The sequence below is a fragment of the Schistocerca piceifrons genome, chromosome 1 (assembly GCF_021461385.2).
Source record: "Schistocerca piceifrons isolate TAMUIC-IGC-003096 chromosome 1, iqSchPice1.1, whole genome shotgun sequence".
Lineage (NCBI taxonomy): Eukaryota > Metazoa > Arthropoda > Insecta > Orthoptera > Acrididae > Schistocerca > Schistocerca piceifrons.
Window position 1 is genome coordinate 730,995,821 of NC_060138.1, and position 24,247 is coordinate 731,020,067.

The following is a 24,247-nucleotide window of genomic DNA, read 5'->3' on the forward strand; positions in this document are numbered from 1 at the left end:
TCGACTCCACAATTCGTTGGAAGTCCCCTGCAGTAAATATTGAGCCGTGCTGTCCCTATAGCAGTCCATAGTTGCGAAGTGTCGCCGGTGCAGGTTTTATGTACGAACTGACCTCTCAGTTATGGCCCACTAAAGTTCGATGCGTTTTATGTCGAGCGGTCTGAGTGGCCAAATCATTCACTTGAACTATGGGGAATGTTCTTCAAACCAATCACAAACAATTGTGGCCCAGTGGCATGGAGTGTACTTGTTTCGGAACATGAAATCCACGAATGGCTGTAAATGGTTTCCAAGTAGCCGAACATAACCATTTCCCATCAATTTTCGTTTCAGCTGGACCAGTACACGTAAACACTGCCTACAGAATTATAGATCCACCCCCAGCTTGCACAGTGATTTGTTGACAACTTGGGTCCATTGCTTCGTTAGATCAGCGCCACACTCCTACCCTACCATCACCTCTTACTAACCTAAATTGGGACTCAGCTGACCAGGCCAGCGTTTTCCAGTCGTCTGGGGTCCTACCCAAACGGTCACGAGAACAGGAGAGACGCTGCAGGCGATGTCGTGCTGTTAGCAAAGACGCGTCGGTCGTCTGCTGCCATTAAATCAAAATTTCGCTGCACTGTCCTAACGGATACGCTCGTCGTACTTCTCACATTCATTTCTAATATTATCTCGCGCTGTGTTGCTTGTCTCTTAGCACTGACATCTCTACGCGCGCTGGCCCGATGCCCAGCGTGTTTAGAGCCTTGCTGCTGCTGCTGCGGTCGAAGGTTCGAATCCTGCCTCGGACATGGATATGTGTGATGTCCTTAGGTTAGTTAGGTTTAAGTAGTTCTAAGTCTAGGGGACTGATGACCTCCGATGTTAAGTCCCATAGTGCTCAGAGCCATCTGAACCATTTGAACCACCGGCCGTCTGTTAATGGTTACTGCACGTTGACGTTGAACATGGCGGTGGTCACATTAGTCTGACTGGACCGTTTATTAGCAAATACATCATTTCTGTTAGGGGAGCGCACATTGCGCACTTGTTTTCGTTACAGACAGAAGAAAGTGCTCGCCTCTCCGGATGGCCACTCTACTTCCCTGGCGCTACAGGGGGGACAAAATGATGGGAGGAGAACCTCCTGCTACGTCGCCTCGCGGGAAATCACTCTGTCTGATGGCGCTCCGGATCTGCCAGCTCAATTTTCTGCAGAAGAAGCCCCCCGAATTTCACGAATATCATCAGAGCGCACGAGGCACCAGCTTCCTATGTGCCGGTGACATCAGATACCCTGCGAGAGCTGGCTGCAGTATTACAAAGCACTCTAATGACGAAAGGGGTGACTCTATAGACCGGAAAGGCTCGTCCTACATCTACCTCTGTATTGACATTTTATTGTCATATAGAAAGTTCATTTCCATTCCATTCCCTTTGTGCGAACTTTATTTGCTCAATTTTATATGCGGGATCCATGAGATACAGATAAGTAGCCAGCAGAAGAATACTGCCACTTTTTCCCATGAACGACGGTTCTTGAAATCTTTATGCAGATCCCGATAGACAGACGTCGTGTTCCGTCGAGTATCAGTTAAAATCATTCAACCTTTCTGTTATATTCTCTCGCAAACGAAACTGCCCGTCGACCGTTCGCGCGTCTTATTTGAATGTGCTCCGTTCCCCTTATTATTAAGACATTTGTAGACGAACTGAAGTGTCTCAGTATTCTACCAATCAAGCATGTTAGTTGCGTTACCTACAACTGAAACTATGTGATCGTTGGACTTCATATCCCCGCATCTTGTTAGCTTCAAATAGTCGTGTAACGTGATTATCTACACTCAGGCTCATAAATTAAGGATAATGCTGATACATGGTGAAACAACGCTCTGGTGGGTAGTTTGCAGTTTTAAATCACCTCCGGGTATGACCATGCGGTGCATTTGACGTGCAGTCGTCGTACGGTGGCGCTGGCAGCAGTCCACAAACGCTGAGGTGTGTTGGTGCATGTCAGAGTACGGTACAGTGAGTAAGTGTGCATACGTTTTCAGACATGATAACGGTGACTGTGTGTTGAAAATGGCTCAAAGAACAGAGATTGAGAAGTAGAGTACTAGGGCGACTGGAGGCTGGTCAAACGCAGCAGGTCGTAGCACGGGCCCTATGTGTGCCACAAAATGTGATTTCATGATTATTTCAACGATTCCAGCGGACAGGAAACGCGTCCAGGCGCTACAGTACGGGACGTCCATAGAGTAAAACACCACAAGAAGACCGATATCTCACCATTAGTGCCCGCAAACGGCTACGGAGTACTGCAGGTAGCCTTGCTCGGGACGTTACCGCAGCCGCTGGAACAGTTGTCTCCAGGCACACAGTCTGCAGACGACTGAACAGACATAGTTTATTCGCCCAGAGACCTGCAAGGTGCATTCCACTGGCCCTGGTCACAAGAAAGCCCGTAAAGCCTGGTGTCAAGAACACAGTACATGGTCATTGGAACAGTGGTCCCAGTTTACGGTCACGGTACAGTCTGAACAGTGATACTCGCCGGGTTTTCATCTGGCGTGAACAGGGAACCAGATACCAACCCCTTAATGTCCTTGAAAGGGACCTGTATGGAGGTCGTGGTTTGATGGTGTGGAGTGGGATTATGATTGGTGCACTTACACCCCTGCATGTCTTTGACAAAGAAACTGTAACAGGTCAGGTGTATCGGTACGTCATTTTGGACCAGTATGTCCGCCTTTTCAGGGGTGCAGTGGGTCCCACCTTCCTCCTGATGGATGACAACGCACGGTCCCACCGACCTGCCATCGTGGAGGAGTACCTTGAAACAGAAGATATCAGACGAATGGAGTGGCCTGCCTGTTCTCCAGACCTAAACCCCATCGAGCACGTCTGGGATGCTCTCGATCGACGTATCGCTGCACGTCTTCAAACACCTACGACACTTCAGGAGCTCCGACCGATAGTGGTGCAAGAATGGGAGGCTTTACCCCAGCAGCTGCTCGACCACCTGATCCAGAGTATGCCAACCCGTTGTGCGGATGTGTACGTGTGCCTGGTGATCATATCCCATATTGATGTCGGGGTAGATGCGCAGGGAACAGTGGCGTTTTGTAGCACATGTGTTTCGGGACGATTTTCTCAACTCATCACCAACATCGTGGACTTAAAGATCTGTGTCGTGTGTGTTCCCTATGTGCCTATGCTATTAGCGCCAGTTTTGTGTAGTGCCACGTTGTGTGGCACCACAGTCTTCAATCATCCATAATTTATGAGCATGAGTGTAGTGTGTAATAAGCAGCATCAATACACTTGTTCTTCTTCTGCAGTTTTTCCATATTAAAGTAACCCGAATTTCATATGATCTCTCAGTATGAGTGTAGTAACTTCGACAGCTCGACATAATTATTGATTCTTGGATTCTCACCATATAAACATTTTAAATTAAGAAGCTGAGCCAAATCAAAGGATCTTACACTTGAATAAAAAATTTCTTCTGTGAGAGATGTTCAGGGCTATCTTCAGAGTATTTTGGTACAAGTTAGGCAGGTCTCCGAAGGCTCGTTACACAGTTATCTCATTTCGTTTGGCTTCTTCCCCCAGTTAGCTTTGTATCTGTACTGCACAGAAGATAGTGTCCACAATATGCTGCGTGTGCCATGTTTCCCACTGTCGTTCGAACGGTACTTCAGTATGATTGCAACATCGAGTGCAAACTGTGCTGGCACTCCGACTTTTGAAACCACATAAGCTGACAGATTCTCAGTGGCACATCTTGCAGGAACTGTGAGAGGACATATTGAAGGAATTTTTTACACACGCCGTCGTTCAGTGTATCAGGAAGGATGTAGGTCACAAACTCTTTGAAAATATATTCAACGTTTGTTGATGGCATCGTCACACTAGTCAATTTTTGTATTCCATACATGTCTTCTCTTGTAAACATGCCCTTGCCCTCGTCTGGAAACAGAACGAAAGCTGCGTGAATCAAAGCGATGTTGTTCGCACATGGAGGACATACAGAGAGACAGGAACTGTCGATGACATGCCTCGCTCAGGTCGCCCAAGGGCTACTACCGCAGTGGATGACCACTACCTACGGATCATGCCTCGGAGTAACCCTGACAGCAACGCCACCATGTTGAATAATGCTTTTCGTGCAGCCATTGGACGTCGTGTTACGACTCAAACTGTGCACAGTAGGCTGCATCATGCGCAACTTCACTCCCGATATCCATGGCGAGGTCCATCTTTGCAACCACGACACCATGCAGCGCGGTGCAGATGGGCCCAATAACATGCCGAACGGAGCAGGGTAGGCATCACGTTCTCTTCACCGATGAGTGTGGCACATGCCTTCAACCAGACAATCGTCGGAGATGTGTTTCGAGGCAACCCGGTCAGGCTGAACGCCTTAGACAGACAGTCCAGCGAGTGCAGCAAGGTGGAGGTTCCCTGCTGTTTTGGGGTGGCATTATGTGGGGCCGACGTACGCCGCTGGTTGCCATGGAAGGCGCCGTAACGGCTGTACGATACGTGAATGCAATCCCCCAACCGATAGTGCAACCTTATCGGCAGCATATTGGCGAGGCATTCATGGTCGACAATTCGCGCCCCCATCGTGCACATCTTGTGAATGACTTTCTTCAAGACAACGACATCGCTCGACTAGAGTGGCAAGCATGTTCTCCAGACATAAACACTATCGAACATGCCAGGAATAGACTGAAAAGGGCTGTTTATGGACGACGTGACCCACCAACCACTCTGAGAGATCTACGCCGAATCGCCGTTGTGGAATGGGACAATCTGGACCAACAGTGCCTTGATGAACTTGTAGATAGTATGCAACGACGAATACAGGCATGCATCAATGCAAGAGGACGTGCTACTGGGTATTAGAGGTACCGGTGTGTACAGAAATCTGGAGCAACACCTGTGAAGGTCTTGCTGTATAGTAGTACAATGTGCAATGTGTGGTTTTCATGAGCAATAAAAAGGGCGGAAATTATGTTTATGTTGATCTCTACTGCAATTTTCTGTACAGGTTCCGGAATTCTCGGAACCGAGGCGATGCAAAACTTTTTTTGATGTGTGTAAAACAATTTCAGATGTGGCACTATACTTACTGTTCTTAAATCACTTCATTGCTGCACTCTTTACTTCTGAACTGGTAGAAATTGTACGACTTTAGGCTGTTAACGCTTTGCATCTAGCTAGTATAGTAATAATAACAATAATAAAACTGTGTATAGCATTATAGTAGCCCTTAGTTACTGCTGTGTCGTGCTGTCAATTAATTCATTTATCTGTTTCGAAGCGAGTAATGAAGCAAGTTCTAGACTTCTGCAGGCACTATCTACAACTTGGAGAAGACATTTTCTTGAGTATTTAGCATTTGTTACTTGTATGTCTCACTTTCATCATCAGCGATGTACGGAACAAAGCACAACATATGTATGTAGTGGGTGGACCATATGAGGAACCTGCAGTCTCCACCGCATTAATGTTACTAATTGAGAAAAGTTATTATTATTAACTTATGTAATCAGTATTAGAGTCTTACAATGTTGTGAAAATAGTAACGATCTTTTGAAAATAGTGTAGTAACTGAAAGAGAATCGTATCGTTTATGTTTTACCCACAAGGGGTAATTACCCATAGGTTGGGAACCACTTTTCTAGCATGATCATGGTGGCCGGCCTTTTGAGTAATACGTACAGTGGAACAGTTTTGCATTTGTTACGAGCTGTACTAAGAACAGGTTGAACACACTATGATAAAAGTGTACGTGTTCTGTCTGAGGGTTGTTGCATTATTCTGTGTTGTTTTTTGTACGTTTTGATTACTGCACATTACAGACTTCTTCATTGTTGTGAAAGTATTTTCACCGAAACAAGGATGAGAGCGGTAAAAATCAAATAAATCACAATTGCATTATTACTCTGTAACAAATCGTCGGGGACCGTTTGTCTCTGTACCAAAATACTCATAAGGTGTCCTTGAACAACCTCTGGAAGCTTGTCAGGGGAGTTTGTGTATATATCGTGTTTGTTACATGTATTCCTTTAGCAATATACAGTGAAGCGAATTTTTACCACTTTGTCACCATCCGTAAGGTGAATTTGGACAAGGACTCACAAACGGGAACAAAGCAAAAAATGGCTCTGAGCACTATGGGACTCAACATCTGAGGTCAACAGTCCCCTAGAACTTACAACTACTTAAACCTAACTAACTTAAAGACATCACCCACATCCATGCCCGAGGCAGGATTCGAACCTGTGAGCGTAGCGGTCGCTCGGATCCAGACTGTAGTGCCTAGAACCGCTAGGCCACAGCGGTCGGCGGGAACAAAGCAGTTCCACGCTTTTTATATTGCTGTAACTGAACTAATTAGGCATGAACTGAGCCTCCCGCAGCCTCGAGTCAAAAGTTCCACGACTTCGCGATCCAGAAATTTGGTGTTTCATTTTGCCACACCAAATAAAGCCATTGCGATGTCAAGTGCACAGAGAATGTCTCAAAATAGGGTTTAAATTTCAATGCAGGAGGAGACCCCGCCACCGATGTTAGCAGAAGATTCTTGGCAGTGGCATAATTGAATTTTAATCACCAACGCCAGGCTTACTCGCGACCTCCGCTTTGCTAATTGGTTTCGCTGTTGCGGCTTTATTGTTACAGCTGGAGCCTCCAGTAGAAATGAGTAATTAATTTCTTTACTTTCCTTTCCCTCGCGAACAGCGTATCGGAGCCCTGGAAAGGAGGGAAACGAAATCACAATGGAGCACCGTAAGCCGCTCACAGAATTCCTCCCCCGCGTTCGCACAGTCAATATTTAACTGGCGAGCTGACGTCCCACCCGCTCTTATTTCAACATCTCCTCCCGATGAACTTTTGTCGCGGTACTATGACCCAAATGAAACTAATAACGCCGCTATACAAACTTTGTTAGCTCGCCCCGGCGTCGAATATACGGAAGTCGGGCGAAGGGAGGAACGTTGATTCTATAGGGGGAAGTTCTCCTTTTCTCTTCCAATGGTCACTTTAACCTTTTGTTCTGAAAAAGAGAAGTCATCTTACAATATTTCTGTATGCGAATAGCAAACTGATTTGTCAGATTTCTAGCAAAAGTTAGTCATAAACTGATACTGTGTTATCAGCTGCCTCCCTCAGCTTAGGCTCATTGCCTTACGAAAGGCAAAAAAAGAACGATTATACACTGTCTGATTACAAGTATCCAGGCACTCCTATGTTATACGGAATTGACCGCTATATGCCAAAAAAGGCGGACCGCCGCTATAAAAGAAGGCGAAGAGTATTGCAATTTTTGAGAACATGTCTCTCTGGAGTACAGTGGTTTATTTGTTATTTAACATGGAATATAAACAGTCACAACCGCAATAAACGTTTGTATTTTTATTTTTTATATAAATTACCGGCTTCGGTCTGTTTTAGACCATCTTCAGACTCACACTGAAATAGTTAGGGGAACTCGGGGCGGAACGGGATACTTAATGTTTAACAATTTCTATAAAATAAAAGAACACAAGGAAACACTTCTTAAAGTGATAAAAAAACACCTTGTAGCGTAACCTAATGTACCTTATTTTAAAATCACTTAAAACAATACATTTTGCATTTTATACAATTTTTCAAAGAAAGTCTTGCATATTTCCCGTTTCGCCCCACCCACGGGGCAGAATGGGATAAGGGCATTTTTTGTTAATTTATTGCATAAACGTTGAATTTGAATTAAGAATATCGTATTAAACTATGACAAAATGTTGTATAACAGGCAATCCAGACTAAGGAATGTGTAAATTAAACAATTAAAAAGTCATTCTTCAAAATAAGAAAATATTTTAATGTCATTCTGAAAAATGTGCAATACTTAATACCCACCAAACCACTAACTACTAGCCCTTTCGACAATAGTCACAAATCAGTATTTCCTCTTCATCTTTACTGTCTATGCCAGTACATGAATTGTGTGCCCACTCTGGCATGCGACCCAGCCCTCATTAGAGACGGAGAACAAGTCCCCACAGTAGAGACACTCAGCATCCTCTCTCTCTGACTCTCTCTTCTCCATCATCTTCTTCCTTTTATTTTTCTTAAGGTCTTTGACGTCCTCTGTTTTGGTTTTTTTGGGTGTACAATTTGATATTTTTGCATTAAGTTGCATTGCACCTGACGTCTCTGTCCTAACATTGTTCATGTTTGTGCACCCTCCGCCTTTCTGTAGGCCTACTTTACGTGCGACAGCATTCTGCAGTTCGTTCTTATAAGGAGAATCTGTTAATAAGACGGTTTTTCCTTTTCGTCTTGTAATCCGCCGAGTATTTTGACAAATTAGTGGGATTGGAATGACAGCCTCGGGCGATATCTGGAAAGCTGAGTTGTTCGGCGAACATAGCTGGTTGGGAGAGTCTGGCATCCATGAACATCCAGGCTCGGTTTGCTTTCTACTTGCATCAAAATATGACGGGGCAGAACGGGACACTGTCTCATTCTGCCCCGTCCCGTTCCGCCCCAAGAGCACTTTTGAGGTTAACAACTTTTATGGAGTGTAATAACTGACGTATTTAAACGCATTAAATAAATGAAGTATGACAAATGCCATGCACTATAAGGGAATGTGTCATTTTAGGGTATACAATTAACAAAAAATGGTTCAAATGGCTCTGAGCACTATGGGACAACTGCTGAGGTCATTAGTCCCCTAGAACTTAGAACTAGTTAAACCGAACTAACCTAAGAACATCACAAACATCCACGCCCGAGGCAGGATTCGAACCTGCGACCGTAGCGGTCTTGCGGTTCCAGACTGCAGCGCCTTTAACCGCACGGCCACTTCGGCCGGCTACAATTAACAATTAACAGCTTACCTGACGCTGAAATTCACCAAACGTTAGAACAACGCAAGTGGTATCGTGACGGACAACAACTCACTTAGATCTCGCACTTCAAACTAAATCAAAATGGCTACCCTGACTTCCCTTCCATTCGGAGAAATAGTTACATGCCCATACATTAGGTTGCAACACTGTCCAGTCTAGAAAATAGCAATTTCCCATTGTGCCCCGCTTCCCGTTCTCCCCCGAGTTCCCCTACATACAACAGAATTAAGGGGATGTAGTGGTATACAAAATACTTCTTATGTGACCAATAATAAAAGCAATTTTACCTATGATGGTGGCTGTGAACTGAGAAAGCGCTGCACCTCCACGAACGCTAACTGCTAAGGTGAGTGATGTAGCTGTTGCTTAAATGCGCGATGCTCCGCCCACTGCACACCAATTACAGCAGCGATGGCCAATCAGGCATATAGGACGTCGAACGGTTTTTACAATAAAGTAATTATAAAATGGTCACGCGAAAGCTAACAACAGACGAAGAAATAGGTGCCACTGGCATTACGATGTAAGAGCAATATGCAATCACTTGCATGCATTTCTACATGTCAACATGCATGCCGGTACGTACGTGACTTCCAGCCACTGTTGCAGCTCTCAGATCCTGTCCTGCTGGGTGGCACGTATCGATATGACCACGCCATCTCCATGGGAACTTTTAGCGTCGCCTGACCGCTATCTCTGCTGCCATACAGTCTACTAGTTTATGATAAATGGCCACAGATGGCTATCGATGTTATCACAACAAATTATGTTTGGATATCGCTTTTGTACACATTTTTTTATTACAGATTGATCTAATGTATAGCAGTCACTTTATGTAAGGCACCTATTTCTTCATCTATTGTTAGCTTTCGTGTGACCATTTTGTATATACTTTATTGTAAAAACCTTTCGACGTCCTATAGGCCTGATTGGCCATCGCTGATGTAACTGGTGTGCAGTGGGCGGAGCATCGCGTATTTAAGCAACAGCTACATCGCTCTCCTTAGGAATATGCGATCGTGGAGGCGCAGCGCTTGTTTAGTTCACATCCACCATCTACATAATGGGTAAAATTTCTTTTATTATTTGTTACATCAGATGTATTTTGTATATTACTACATCCCTCTAATCCTGTTGTATGTAAGTATTTCAGTGTGGGTCTGAAGATAGTCTAAAACAGACCGAAACCGGGGAACCTTATATAAAAAGAAAAACAAAAGCTTATTGTGGTTGTGATTGTTTATATTCAATGTTGAAGAGTATTGTGCTGTCAGTAGAGAAGCTGTAATAGGAGAGGTCAGTAACTTCCAAAGTGGACTAGTCAGTGAATGTCACTTGAGTAGCAGATTCGTCAGGGACATTTCAACCCTTCTAACGCTGCACAGACTGAATAACATCGAGGAGAGGCTTGCTCAATCTGTATATTCAGCAAGCAGTGAAGGAAAAAAAAAGAAAAATTCGGAGTAGGTATTACAATCCATGGAGAAGAAATAAAAACTTTGAGGTTCGCCGATGACATTGTAATTCTGTCAGAGACAACAAAGGACCTGGAAGAGCAGCTGAACGGAAAGGGTAGTGTCTTGAAAGGAGGATATAAGATGAACATTAGCAAAAACATAACGAGGATAATGGAAAGTAGTCCAATTAAGTCGGGTGATGCTGAGGGAATTAGATTAGGAAATGAGACAAAGTAGTGAAGGAGTTATGCTATTTGGGGAGCAAAATAACTCATGATGGTCGAAGTAGAGAGGATATAAAATGTAGACTGGCAATGGCAAGGAAAGCGTTTCTGAAGACGAGAAATTTGTTAACATCGAGTATAGATTTAAGTGTCAGAAAGTCGTTTCTGAAAGTATTTGTATGGAGTGTAGCCCTGTATGGAAGTGAAACATGGACGATAACTAGTTTGGACAAGAAGAGAATAGAAGCTTTCGAAATGTGGTGCTACAGAAGAATGCTGAAGGTTAGATGGGTAGATCATATAACTAATGAGGAGGTATTGAATAGGATTGGAGAGAAGAGAAGTTTGTGGCACAACTTGACTAGAAGAAGGGATCGGTTGGTAGGACGTGTTCTGAGGCATCAAGGGATCACCAATTTGGTATTGGAGGGCAGCGTGGAGGGTAAAAATCGTAGAGGGAGACCAAGAGATGAATACACTAAACAGATTCAGAAGGATGTAGGTTGCAGTAGGTACTGAGAGATGAAGAAGCTTGCACAGGATAGAGTAGCATGTAGAGCTGCATCAAACCAGCCTCAGGACTGAAGACCACAACAACAACAACAACAACAACGCTGCACAGATCGCCTATTGGTGATGCGACTGTGAATTGCAAATGCGAAGGAATATTCACAACTAAATCAAGACCAGGCAGACTTCATGCAGTGGCAAACAGGGACTGTCGAGTACTGCACAGAGTGGTTGTAAAAAAAAACTGTATGAAATCACTGGAACCGTGCGGGGTAGCCGCGCGGTCTGAGGCGTCTTGTCACCGTCCGCGCGGCTTCCCCCGTCGGAGGTTCGAGTCCTCCCTGGGGCACGAGTATGCGTGTTGCCCATAGTGTAAGTTAGTTGAAGTTGGATTAAGTAGTGTGTAATCTTAGGTACTGATGACCTAAGCAGTTTGGTCCCATAAGTTCTTGCCAAAAATTTACAAAAAAAAAAAGTCACTGGAAGGAATCAGTCATGAGTTCCAAAGTTCTTCTAGCAGTCCAGCTAGCACGCTGACTGTGCGTAGGGAAAGGATGAGTTACAATTTCGAGCAGCTCCTCATAGGCCACACCTTTCTGTAATCAATACTAAGCGACGCTTGATGTAAAGAGCGAAGCTACTGGATACTGGATGACTTGAAAAGAGAATCACTCTATGTCCTGTGGTTATTAGACGGAAAGGTTTGGATTTGGTGAATTTCTGGGGAAGAGTACTTGTCATCATGTGTAGTGCCAACAGTGAAGTACGAAGTGGGTGATGTTACGGGATGGGGGCGTTTTGCCGGCCGATGTGGCCGAGCGGTTCTAGGCGCTTCAGTCTGAAACCGCTCGACCGCTACGGTCGCAGATTCGAATCCTGCCTCGGGCATGGATGTGTGTGATGTCCTTAGGTTCGTTAGGTTTAAATAGTTCTAAGTTCTAGGGGACTGATGACCTCAGAAGTTAAGTCCCATAGTCCTCAGAGTCATTTGAACCATTTGGGTGCGTTTTTCGTGCTTATGGTGCGATCCCCTTATTGTGGTTACTAAATGCCGAAGGATATGAACAAATTGTACGGCATTGTGTACTGAGAACATTAAGAGGAACAGTTCGGAGACGATGATTGTTCGTATCGGCAGGGAAATGCACCGTGTCATAAAGCAGAATCTGTGCAGCAGTGATTTGTGGACAGTAACATTACTGAAATGGACTGGCCTGCCTGGAGTTCCAACCTGAACCCACTGGAATACCTTTGGGATGCGTTAGAACGTCGAATTGGTTTCAGATCGCAGTGTTCATCATCATACGCTCTTGAGGGGGAATGGCCTGACATTCCTCCACACTGAGACAACTCGGTTAAAGTGTCGCTAGCAGAGCTCAAGTAGTTATGCGGCGAAGGCTGATCACAGCACACAACAATGTCCACTAGTAGGATCCGCACATTTATGATCAGGTACTGTAAATGCGAAGTAATGCGTACTGATAGGGGTAACTGTACTATGTTATTGAGTAATGCTTAAGTAAGCTCGTCGGCTTTGGCGGCCGAAGTCAATTGCAATAAAATTATTCTGGATTCGCGTGTCGAAGTAAATTGTTCGAATGTTTCGGTCACTACTGCACGTGACCTACATCAGGGCATCAGTGTGTATGAGTCTTTGTTGACAGAGATAAAGGGAGAGATAGAAGTAATTGAGGGGAATTCAGTAGGGGGGCGATTCAGTAGATACGAGAAAGTCACAGAGTTGCTCAGATGTCATACGGCTTTGTCTTACATCTATATTCCGCAAGCCACTTTATGGTATATGGCGCAGCGTACTTTGTGTAACACTGTCGTATCCAGCTCTTCCTGCTGCAGTCGGGAATGGTTCGCAGGAAGAAAGTTTGCTGGTAAGCCTTAGTGGGAACTCGAATCTAATTTTCTTCGTGCCCTTCTCGCAAGCTATACGTAGGAAGAAGCAATAAATTGGTTAACTCTTATAAAAATGTGCGCTCTGGGGACTTTATCTTTAAATCTCATCGCGAAGCAGAAGACCTCTCTGGGGACGTCTTCCACTGTAGTTGACTGGACAACTTCATGACACTTTCGCGCTTATTAAATGAACCTGGAGATAAACTTTGTGATCTTCTTTAGCTCTCGCCTGTGTTTTCCGTTTCCTGTGTTTCAATATGGATTCCGACACTACAACATAGGTACAATACCGTTTTTCGTCTTTGTTAGGACTTGAAATATAAAAATTCAAATACTACACTACAGACATTAGTAATTTTACTGGATAGTACGTTCTATCTTTGGTAGCTGAATGCCGTTGCCTTTAGTTTGTAACTGAGTATTGTGGGAGCGTTATGCTCCATTATGAGATCTTCAAGGAAGAGTTTTATATGTCTGACATTGCATTAAGCTTTGTAATACCACAGGACAATATAGATAGATTTTCATGGTTGTCCGTATGAGTAGCATTGCGACAGATTGATTTGTTTTTCCTTGTTTTATAGCGATTAGGAACGGGATGGTGTAGACCCGAAACACGTCATGGTAAATATACTGTGCGACGCGCCACGAAGGAATAAAGTACAGACAAACAAATCATTACAGTTTCAGGAAAATTGGATGATTTATTACTTGAAAGAGCCTCAGAAATTGAGCAAGTGAATAACGGTTTGGTCCATATCGCGTGCTCATGAAGACAGTGGTTTGGCTTGGAATTGATTGATAGGACGTCCTCCTGACGGAAATCGCGCCAAATTCGCTCTTTTGATTGTTAAAATCCCGAGATGGTCGGAGGGCGCTGCCCATAATGCTCCAGACTTTTTCAGTTGGGGAGGAAACAGGCTACCTTGCTGTACAAGGTAGGTTACGGCAAGGACGAAGAGAAGTAGTAGAACCTCTCGCACATTATCTTGCTGGTACGTAAGCGCAGAATGGCTTGCCATGAAGGGCAACAAAATGGGGCGTTGAATACCCCAGACCATCTCTCCTCCTTGTTGGGCCGTATGGCGGTCGACAGTCAGGTTGGTATACCACCGTTATCCAGGGCGTCTCGTGAGAAATACATACATTGTCTTGTAGTTCTAACGAGTGAACAGCGTAGCCCCAGAAAAACATAGTTTTATATTTAAGGGTATCTGTCCTGCGGTCCTTTTCGAGTACCCTTGTTCCTTTATGAAGATGGCATCTGTTCTTTCGGACATGTCCGAAAGAACAGATGCCATCTTCATATCGTTAAAGCTAAGCGCTGATGACCTTCTTCAGTGCGGATGCACACAATTTGCCTGAACTCTTACGGGAGTCGGTGGATTGTCTGCCGCGAGTAATGGGTATAATGGCAGGGACACTACGAATGTAGGGTGTGGACTATAAGTTGAGAATGTGGGTCTCACGGGGAGCGTGCCGGCGATAAATCCCTGCAGTCGCGCTATCCTCTGTGTCCTCGGTGGCACAGATGGATAGAGCGTCTGCCATGTATACAGGAGATTCCGGATTCGAATCCCGGTCGGGGCACACATTTTCAGCTGTCCCCGTTGATACATATCAACGCCTGTCAGCAACTAATGGTATTAATTTAATTGTAATTTCATAGCCTTGTTCCAGTCTCTTAGAACGCTGCCTTGCTCCAACGATCTATGATAAACTGTTGTTTAAAGAAAACAAATTCTTTCTCATAATCTTTGATCCTTTCTCTACTGAGCAGTTTTAATGGATTATCAATTCTGCGATACTTATCACCTTAAAATTTCAACGGTCATGCGTCAATCGGAAGGGAGAACAGTAGTATAGTCATGAGTGAGACAATTACTGAAGACGGAAGTCAGTATTGCTGCCTTCTCATTATCTTACTCTCTTTCGGTTCGCTATGATCCGTTGTAAAACCAAACCTTTTATGGTTTTTCATCCAAATTCTCTGAGCGCCTGAGGCGTACTCGCCCTCTTATTGACTTATGGTAATCCTTGGGCATCTGTATGGTTGTCCTTCAGACGCTAGTTACGAGGGCAATGATGGATAACAACGATGCTCTTACCTTATTTTTCCAAGATACTGTAGCACTTCCAGTGTCTGAGGATTATTTTAGTACACCTTAACCTCTATTTTGCCCCACATATAAAAGCCACAGGTAGATATCAAGCGATCTAGGTGGCCAAGAGACTGCGCTGCCTTTGATGATTGTCCTCTCCTCATCGAAAAACTCATGCGCTCATGACAAGATTGGCAAGGCTATGTGTGCTGGAGCTCCGCCTTTACTGAAAACATCCATACAGTCGTTCATCTGCTGTGACGATCCACATATGGATGAACCACATACTGGACATACCTGTTAACATTAACGGTTTGGTGAAAGAATCGTATTATTATGTGACCACCAGACTTGACGCTCCAAAAAACAGTTTAGGGAATATGTAAAGGCTCTCTGATAAGGATTTTCTGATACGTAATGTAGCTTGTTCTGTGAGCTCACACATCCCGACAGGCTGAACCATGTCTCATCTGAAAAGGATCGAAAAGTCGAGATTCTACTGCACTCAGAAACTGCCGACAGGACTCAACACGCGAATGTTTGCCTGAACACATTAACATAAGCACAACAGTAAATCTGCGAGATAGCGTTTCGATACGATGATCTCTTAATTCCCACTTGCAAATTTAAATGATGTAGTTATTTAGTTGGAGAACACCTGTGGAGAGAACACACTGTTCGAAAGACTTCAATGGAAGCCAGTTGCTGCAGTGGTTCCTGTATTATTGTAAGTAGGCTGTTAAGGTTTATATGTTGGTAACGCCACGTAGCGCTCTGTATGAAAATCACTGACTGTGCTGTGTGCAGTCTGTAGCTGGTTTGCATCGTTGGAATATTTGCTATTGTAGTGTTGGGCAGTTGGATGTGAACAGCGCGTAGCGTTGCGCAGTTGGAGGTGAGCCGCCAGCAGTGGTGGATGTGGGGAGAGAGATGGCAGGATTTTGAGAGCGGACGATCTGGACTTGTGTCCGTCAGAAAGAGTAAATTTGTAATATTGAATATCATGAACTGATATATATATATATATATATATATATATATATATATATATATATATATATATATATATATTTATGACTTTGGAACATTATTAAGGTAAATACATTATTTTTTCTCTATCAAAATCTTTCATTTGCTAACTATGCCTATCAGTAGTTAGTGCCTTCAGTAGTTAGAATCTTTTATTCAGCTGACAGTATTGGCGCACGCTGTGCTGCAGTAGTTTGAGTAACGAAGATTTTTGTGAGGTAAGTGATTCATGAAAGGTATAGGTTATTGTTAGTCAGAGCCATTCTTTTGTAGGTATTATTGAAAGTCAGATTGCGTTGCGCCAGAAAAATATTGTGTGTCAGTTTAGTGATGATCAGAATAAGTAAAGAGAGAAATGTCTGAGTACGTTCAGTTTTGCTCAGCTGTTTGAAAATCAAATAACGTAGAGGTTTTCCAGCACTGTCATTTATAAAATTTTTCTAAGGGGATGTTTCATATGTCGACCCTTAGCTGAGGATACCTTACTGGAAATTTCGGTGGTTTGTTTAATTAGTGTAGCTATTGTTTGTTGCTAGCGCGTAATTATAGAGAGAATCTTCTTTGTAGTTGTAGTTTTTCATTGTTGTATTGTAAAACAGATGTAGCATGCATGTAGATTTGCACCAAAAAAATTCGCAGCCGTGCTTACAATTAGTTAGATATTATTTTCAGTGCTATTTTGATGTGTTTTCTTATTTTACTCTTCAAATTGTGCTTTTCTGTGTTATCATGTGAAAAATTGTGACAATTATGGCGTAGGCTCCAAAGTAAACTGAGAAATGACAGTGAAGACGAAAGCAGTGTGTTAGCACCACCGTGTAATGAATTAACTAATCTTAAACATAGTAATTTGGTAATTGTGCATAGGGAAATGGACCAGGTGGCAAATAATGGGGTAGACAGTGAAACAATTGGTGAACAGGGAAGCATTATCGATAGATCGGGCAGCAAAAGCTCGCCTAAGGAATCCGAAATGACAGGACACAATCTTGCAAATACTGTAGATTCAGGTTATGCGTCCTCACAGTTTTCTCAAATAAGTCAAGACACATTTCTGATTTTAAAAATGCGAATATTGCCGGTTCAAATGCACTGCCGAATAGCACTGAGGAACATGTTTCAGACACCAATGCATTGTTATTACAATTAATGCAACAAATGGGACAAAAGCTTCAAAAGGTAGACACAATGGAACAAAATCTTCGAAAGTTACACATAATGGAACAAAATCTTCAAAAGTTAGACCCCACGGCTGAACAAACACGTGAAGGTTTAACTGCTGAGTTACTTAAAATCGAATCGAAATGTCAAAAAGTCTGTAATGACGTGAAAACACAAATTTGTGAGCATTTCCAACCTATTATTTTGCGTCATGAAAATGCATTACAGAATTACGAAGCAGCCATAAAAGAACTGCAAACATCGTCGCGAAAGAACAGTGACCCGTAGTACTACTGACAACATGACTCGTGCATGTGATATTATTTATATGTATTTGACTATGCTGGTGCTGATTCCGCATTTAACATTTGACGATGCCACTATGGCTGCAGTACATTAGGACTTCGTTGTTATGAAACATATCTGATGATGGTCATTAAAGACCGAAACCGATAATCTGTTAACAAAAAGTTTGTGACCATAGACGTAAATTAAACGAAACTTACTGCAAACTATTGTTCATGAAAATCACGACACCTTGCAAGCTAAAATTGACTCAGTTGCATCTACCGATTCGGTTACGCAACTTGAAAAAACTCAAGGAAACTTAAAGGACATGGTAGATACGCTTTCAACACAAATGGACACTCTGAAACTTGGTTCAGATAAACACACTGAGGAAATCAGTTCATTATCTGAGAAAGTAGCCGAACTTTTGGATCAGTTGACTAATTTATCTACAAAGGTAGTGATGATATGAATGACACAAGACCGGTAGCCTTCACTGACACAGAAGAGTATGAACAAATTAGAAAATTCAAACAAAATCAAAATCAAATCAATTCACAGTACAAAAGAGAAATCCGGGAAGTACAAGTTCAGGTGATACAGATAATACAAGAATTACATATTTCAGAGGACACTCGTGCTCCAATACGGGAAGAGGGACATAGAAATGCGGAACAGCCGCAAAATAATGACACAGGGCACTTCAGAAATTATGAAAGAAATTGGGAAGGTACACCGAATTCTGAGATGGAACCGCTGAAACGAAATAACAATGACCGATATGCGACTCGCCGACATGATGATTTTGACTATAAGCTGTTCATTACTACAAGTAAATTCAAAACATTTAAGAATTCTGGCAACGACATTCATCCACAAGCATGGCTCCATCAATTCTCTCATTGTTTCTCTCCCAACTGGTCATTGGAGAACAGGTGAATTTATGTGTGGCTACTTAGAGAATGAACCAGCTGTAAGAATGCGATCGGTCACTCACGATTGTCACAGTGAAGGAGAATTTTATCATGCCTTCCTCTCAACATATTGATCTCAAGCTACTCAAGATCGCGTAAAACATAGCATCATAACGATGAAACATTTGCAAGAATCTGAATTTTCCATTCTCGTCAAATATTTTGAAGACATGTTGCACAAGAATCAGTATATGTCAGACCCATACAGCCCCTCAGATTTTATTCGAATTTGCTTAATCAAATTGCATAAACATTTACGACATATTATTTTGGCAGGACGTTGCAAAGATGACATCGAAGCTTTTCAGGGACTGTTACAAGAATTGGAAATTGACGCTGACAATCGCGGGACGCGAAAACAGGAACACAACAATTACAGGTCACATCCGTCACAATTCCGCGATGACATAAATAATAACTAGATACGACAAGGCTATTCTTACAACGCAAATAGTGACCAAATCAGACACCACCCGTATGACAACTGTTGGCAGAGTAGCAATAATTACAGGGAAAGATCACCTCTCCGTGGTAATGACTATGGCAGAGACATTAAGAGAAACAGACAATATGGGAACCAACATAATTATTATCAAGGGAGACAGAATAACTTCAGACACAATGGTCCACCACGCAGTTATGACTCATGGAGAAATTCTCCACCGCGTGACCGACAAGAAAAAAATTTCAGAAACTACCGACATGACGACAGACGATATAATCTTAACAATAGACCAGAATTTAATCAAAACTGGTGGGATTCAAACAGGTCAGGGTCCTCTCTACAAGGTGAATTTGTAGAAGTTAGACCTCCAAATCCCAGTAACGACGCACGACAACAAAGGTAACAGACAATGACTCGCACTGTAGACAGCCACGTGAGCCAGCTGGCTCAGAGAAAAATAACACAGACGCTAACCTTGAGAAAAATTTGAGCATTCTTTACCAATGTATATCACATGACAATTGCGTTGAAGTTGAAACTCTGTGTACTAGTAAGAGTAAGGGATTGCACCACATTTCACATGTAAAACCATTTATTGAGAGATGATCTGCTTTTTAACTTAGTCTTTGCCATAAAATCTTTCACTTCACGTTACTGGTATGCTTTGTCACACTTAGAAACTGTTAACATGCAACTATGTTCTAAAGTTAACTATCCAGTCACGAACCTAGGGAACTTATTTAGACAGTAATTACGAATGCATTTTTGTAGTGAACAGACGACACAGTGTTATTGTGTATACATTCTTCCTTTTTCGTTGCACGATTATGTAACGTCTATAAGGCTTACATACTTAGAACATATACCGGTACTGCTAATGAGATTTTAATGGAACATTTTGGTTAACTTGAAAATACAATCTGGATTTAAAGTACTTTCTGAGAGATACCAGACGACACAGTGGTTAGTTTATTTGACAGCTACACGTATATATCACGACAGTACTAATGAGTGACACAATTTATATTATTGCTTTTACGCAGTATCTGTTTCATATCTGCACAGTTTTTCTGAATTCTTCTGGAAAGTAAAACATGTTTTAGTAGTAACTTTTGTGGTATAGCTACAATGGGACAGCCTTTTCCATAGCACAACAATACGTTATAGTATAGTACTATCTTGATCATGGTAATGTACGTAATAACTACGATATCTATATGTATAGCATTTCACTTTTGTTTATGACGAGGTAAGTACATTGACTTCTACAGAACTTTGCTTATGGACGACGATAATTACGACACTTGGCACATTTTTTACCCTTAAGTAATGACAGAGATTATCTTACAACAAGAAGAACAGTTTAGCGCTACAGTACACGTATTTGAGTGATTAATTTTGCACTTAAAACATTTATTTTTAAAGATTTTTGAATTACAAAGATACAAAAGGTTTTCCGTGATACATTTTATTCCATTGCTGTAATCTGTAACACCTGCAGGTATAATTACATTAATCCTCAGGGGGTACACGCCTACTTTGTGTACTAAGTGTGTGGCAAGCGCTGGGAGCCCTAGCTAATATGGTTTTCGCTTATACAACTTTACACATGGGTACCATATTTCTCTAACACAGAATTACACAGCTATCTAATCATTTAACTGAGAGAGACAAACATTTTTTTTACTACATCAGTGACACATATTTACGCAATTACACAGTTGGATAACTTCACACTTATGAAATTGTATTTTGTCTGTACTTTATGAACTCTTCATATTTTTTCGGAACCATTGTAATACTCTGAGAGCTTTGAATGTTGTATCTGGTAAGGGATCGTGATTTTTGAAGTATGTCTGAGGCAGATGACTTTATTGAAGGTTTTAAAATTATAGAAAGAAGCTGCAACGATTTTGAGGTGTGATTGATCTGTTATGATGATGTTGCGATGACAATGTGTATTACGCTGTTGAGGTATGTTTATGACCAATAAGCTGATGCTATATGAGGAATGTGATTATATATATATATATATATATATATATATATATATATATATATATATATATGAATGATGAGTAGAAGTTAGGGACTCTGATTTGTGAAAAAGGATGTTGGAAACCGAGAATCTTACTTTAGGAGTTATGACATGTGTGTCCATGCGTGAATGTATCACAACACTGCTATTCATGAGATTTTATTTCTACGCATTTCTATTGTAATTTTTCCACCTCTGAAATTTTTTTATATGAGACTGTCACTGTAGTGGAACCTGCTATCGTAAATATTTCGCTAAGAAAGCTAAGTGACCTTGACATAATGCGCTGTAGGCGCCCAGCTATGCCACAGTCCCCTGGAAAAAGAGCGGTGCCTTTCAAGGCACAACAAGAAAAAAGGAGAGGCCATTAACCTTGATATTGACATTCCTTTGTAGCAATCATCGCAAATACGACACTTGAAACATATGATTACAGTTTGGAGCTTGTACTTTCTGATATTTACTGAAATGACTAATGAAATGATGAGAAACATTTCACGTCTATTGTGTTGCTAGTTGAGAGATTTTTTATTGCCTTATGAAATGCCATATGGCTAGTGAATGACGTTTCATGCCTTGTTTTATGTATATATTTGATCCTTTTGTTTAATATCTAGTTTCTAGTTGCATTGCAGCATAAAGTTTAATAGATGTACTAATATCAGTATTTTCTACAGACCCAGTAAAGAATAATTTTATGATCTACTTTCTTAGAAAAGAGAGCACAAATAGATATTTCCCTTCACAGGAATTGCGTACACAATTTTTCCAACGATTTGGTAACTTTTTGGCAGAGTGAGTTAAGGTGATGAATCAGTCTAGTGTTAAGATCTGACATAGGTATTAGACATTTCCTATCTTTACTATAATATTTTTTCTGCTTGAACTTTGTCATGTTTAGGTATAAGTTATTGCATTTGCTGCTGCTGTTTGTCAGGCATTGTCCTACTGAATTTTACCTTGTGTTAAGCCAGTTTTACTACTGATGTATTTTTCTTGTTGCTGCACATTGGCTCATATTAGTTGCAATGTTGCATTTGCTTTGCCAACTTAGATATACTGCTGCTTGCTTTGCCAATTTGCATTTTTTTGTCATTGCTGTTTGTGTTAATTTGTTATGTGTTACTGCATTGCTTCATCCCTTAGTATATATATCTGACCTCAGTAGATTTAAGTTAGCTTAAGAGGGGGTAGACTATATAAGAAACTGGCTATGAAGAGTAGAGAAAGAATGCATTGAGAAATTATATGATAAAGATCTGGGCAAAAATGAGTATTGTGCAATGAGAAATATTTATTTTGAAAGAGGATATGAACAAAACAGTAGGGTTTAGGGACAACAGGCTTAGATGCAATTTTTTTTTCCAGGAGCAAATGTTGAAATAAGAGTAAAGATCTATGGAATGAAGTTTTGGGTTGCACTGCAGTACCAAATGTTACCATGAAAATGAACCCTGTCTTTCCTTTCGTATTATTCCGCTATGTGTTTATGTATCCTTGTGTATTTGTCTTTTTCCTGTCTTTATATGTTTATCTGATAAGAGTTATGTTGTAGAATGTTTCTAATACTGTGTTATTTACTTTGTAAAGATGTTTAGACATTATTTATTCTGTTTTGTTTTAATGCTCATGTGTGAAGTTGATGTTTCGAAAGTTATTCTGATCTTTTATGTATTTACTTATGTCATAATTCCTGTAACACTGATGTATATGTTATTTCAATTCTTTTGTAAAGCCTTTATTACTACAAATGTTATCTGTATTGTTATGTTCTTTAATGATGTATTTTGTACCTTTGTAATTGTATTCTCATGTCGTAAATTTATAATTGTATAGACACCAGTTCTTCAAATTAAGTTTCATTTCACTGCACACGTTTTTGTTGGTCATAGTACATGCACAATATGTGAGAAAAAAAGGCGACTGCTAGCATTTGCATGTGTGTTGATAATTCTGCAAGGGACTGGTTAACAGCACTGCTGGTTCTAAAGACATTCCAAAAAGTTTGTGAGTGCACAAGTGGTGGTTTATGGACTTGCTATACTGTCTGCAAGATTCTTTGATGGTGATTGTGCACCCACACAGTCGCAACAGAAGGCTGCTGCCCATCTCTACAAGGACTACTGTGGGCTTGCACCTTTGATAGCCCACCAATACCATTATCTCTACAAGGACGGCAGTGGGTCTGCACCTTTGATGGCCCACCAATACCATACTCTCCACCAGGACTACAGTGGGTCTGCCCTGTGATGTCCTACGTACTAATATTCTTCAAAACTTCGACTGACTCTGCTGTGTGTTTGCTCTATTGTGGCCCATTAGCTGCCTGCATGTCAAGAGTTTGCACTGTCTTTCTGTTGGAAGGACAACACTACTTCTTCAAGACTGCATGGAAATCTACTACTTCTGTGTGCATTTTCTTTTACTGCTCAGACTTCGAGAAAAAAAACCTGCAATTACTACTGTGATAAATGATTAGGACTGTCTTTATGGACTGTGAGAAAATTTTGGCTTTTGACCAACATTGTATCGATAAGTGTGTGCATTTGATATATTTGTTATCGTTAACATAAGAAATTTTTAACAAATATGTATTGGCCAGTGCCTAAAACAATTTGTAAAATTTTTTGTGGGGAGCATGGGGGCTATGTAAGTAGGCTGTTTAGGTTTTTATGTTGGTAACGCCACGTAGCGCTCTGTATGAAAATCACTGACTGTGTTGTGTGCAGTCTATGGCTGGTTTGCATTGTTGGAATATTTGCTATTGTAGTGTTGGGCAGTTGGATGTGAACAGCGCGTAGCGTTGTACAGTTGGAGGTGAGCTGCCAGCAGTGGTGGATGTGGGGAGAGAGATGGTAGGAGTTTGAGAGCGGACGATCTGGACTTGTGTCCGTCAGAAAGAGTAAATTTGTAATATTGGATATCATAAACTGATATATTTGGAACATTATTAAGGTAAATATATTATTTTTTCTCTATCAAAATCTTTCATTTGCTAACTATGCCTATCAGTAGTTAGTGCCTTCAGTAGTCAGCATCTTTTATTCAGCTGGCAATATTGGCGCACACTGTGCTGCAGTAGTTTGAGTAACGAAGATTTTTGTGTGGTAAGTGTTTCATGAAAGGCATAGGTTATTTTTAGTCAGGGCCATTCTTTTGTGGGATTATTGAAAGTCAGATTGCGTTGCGCCAGAAAAATATTGTGTGTCAG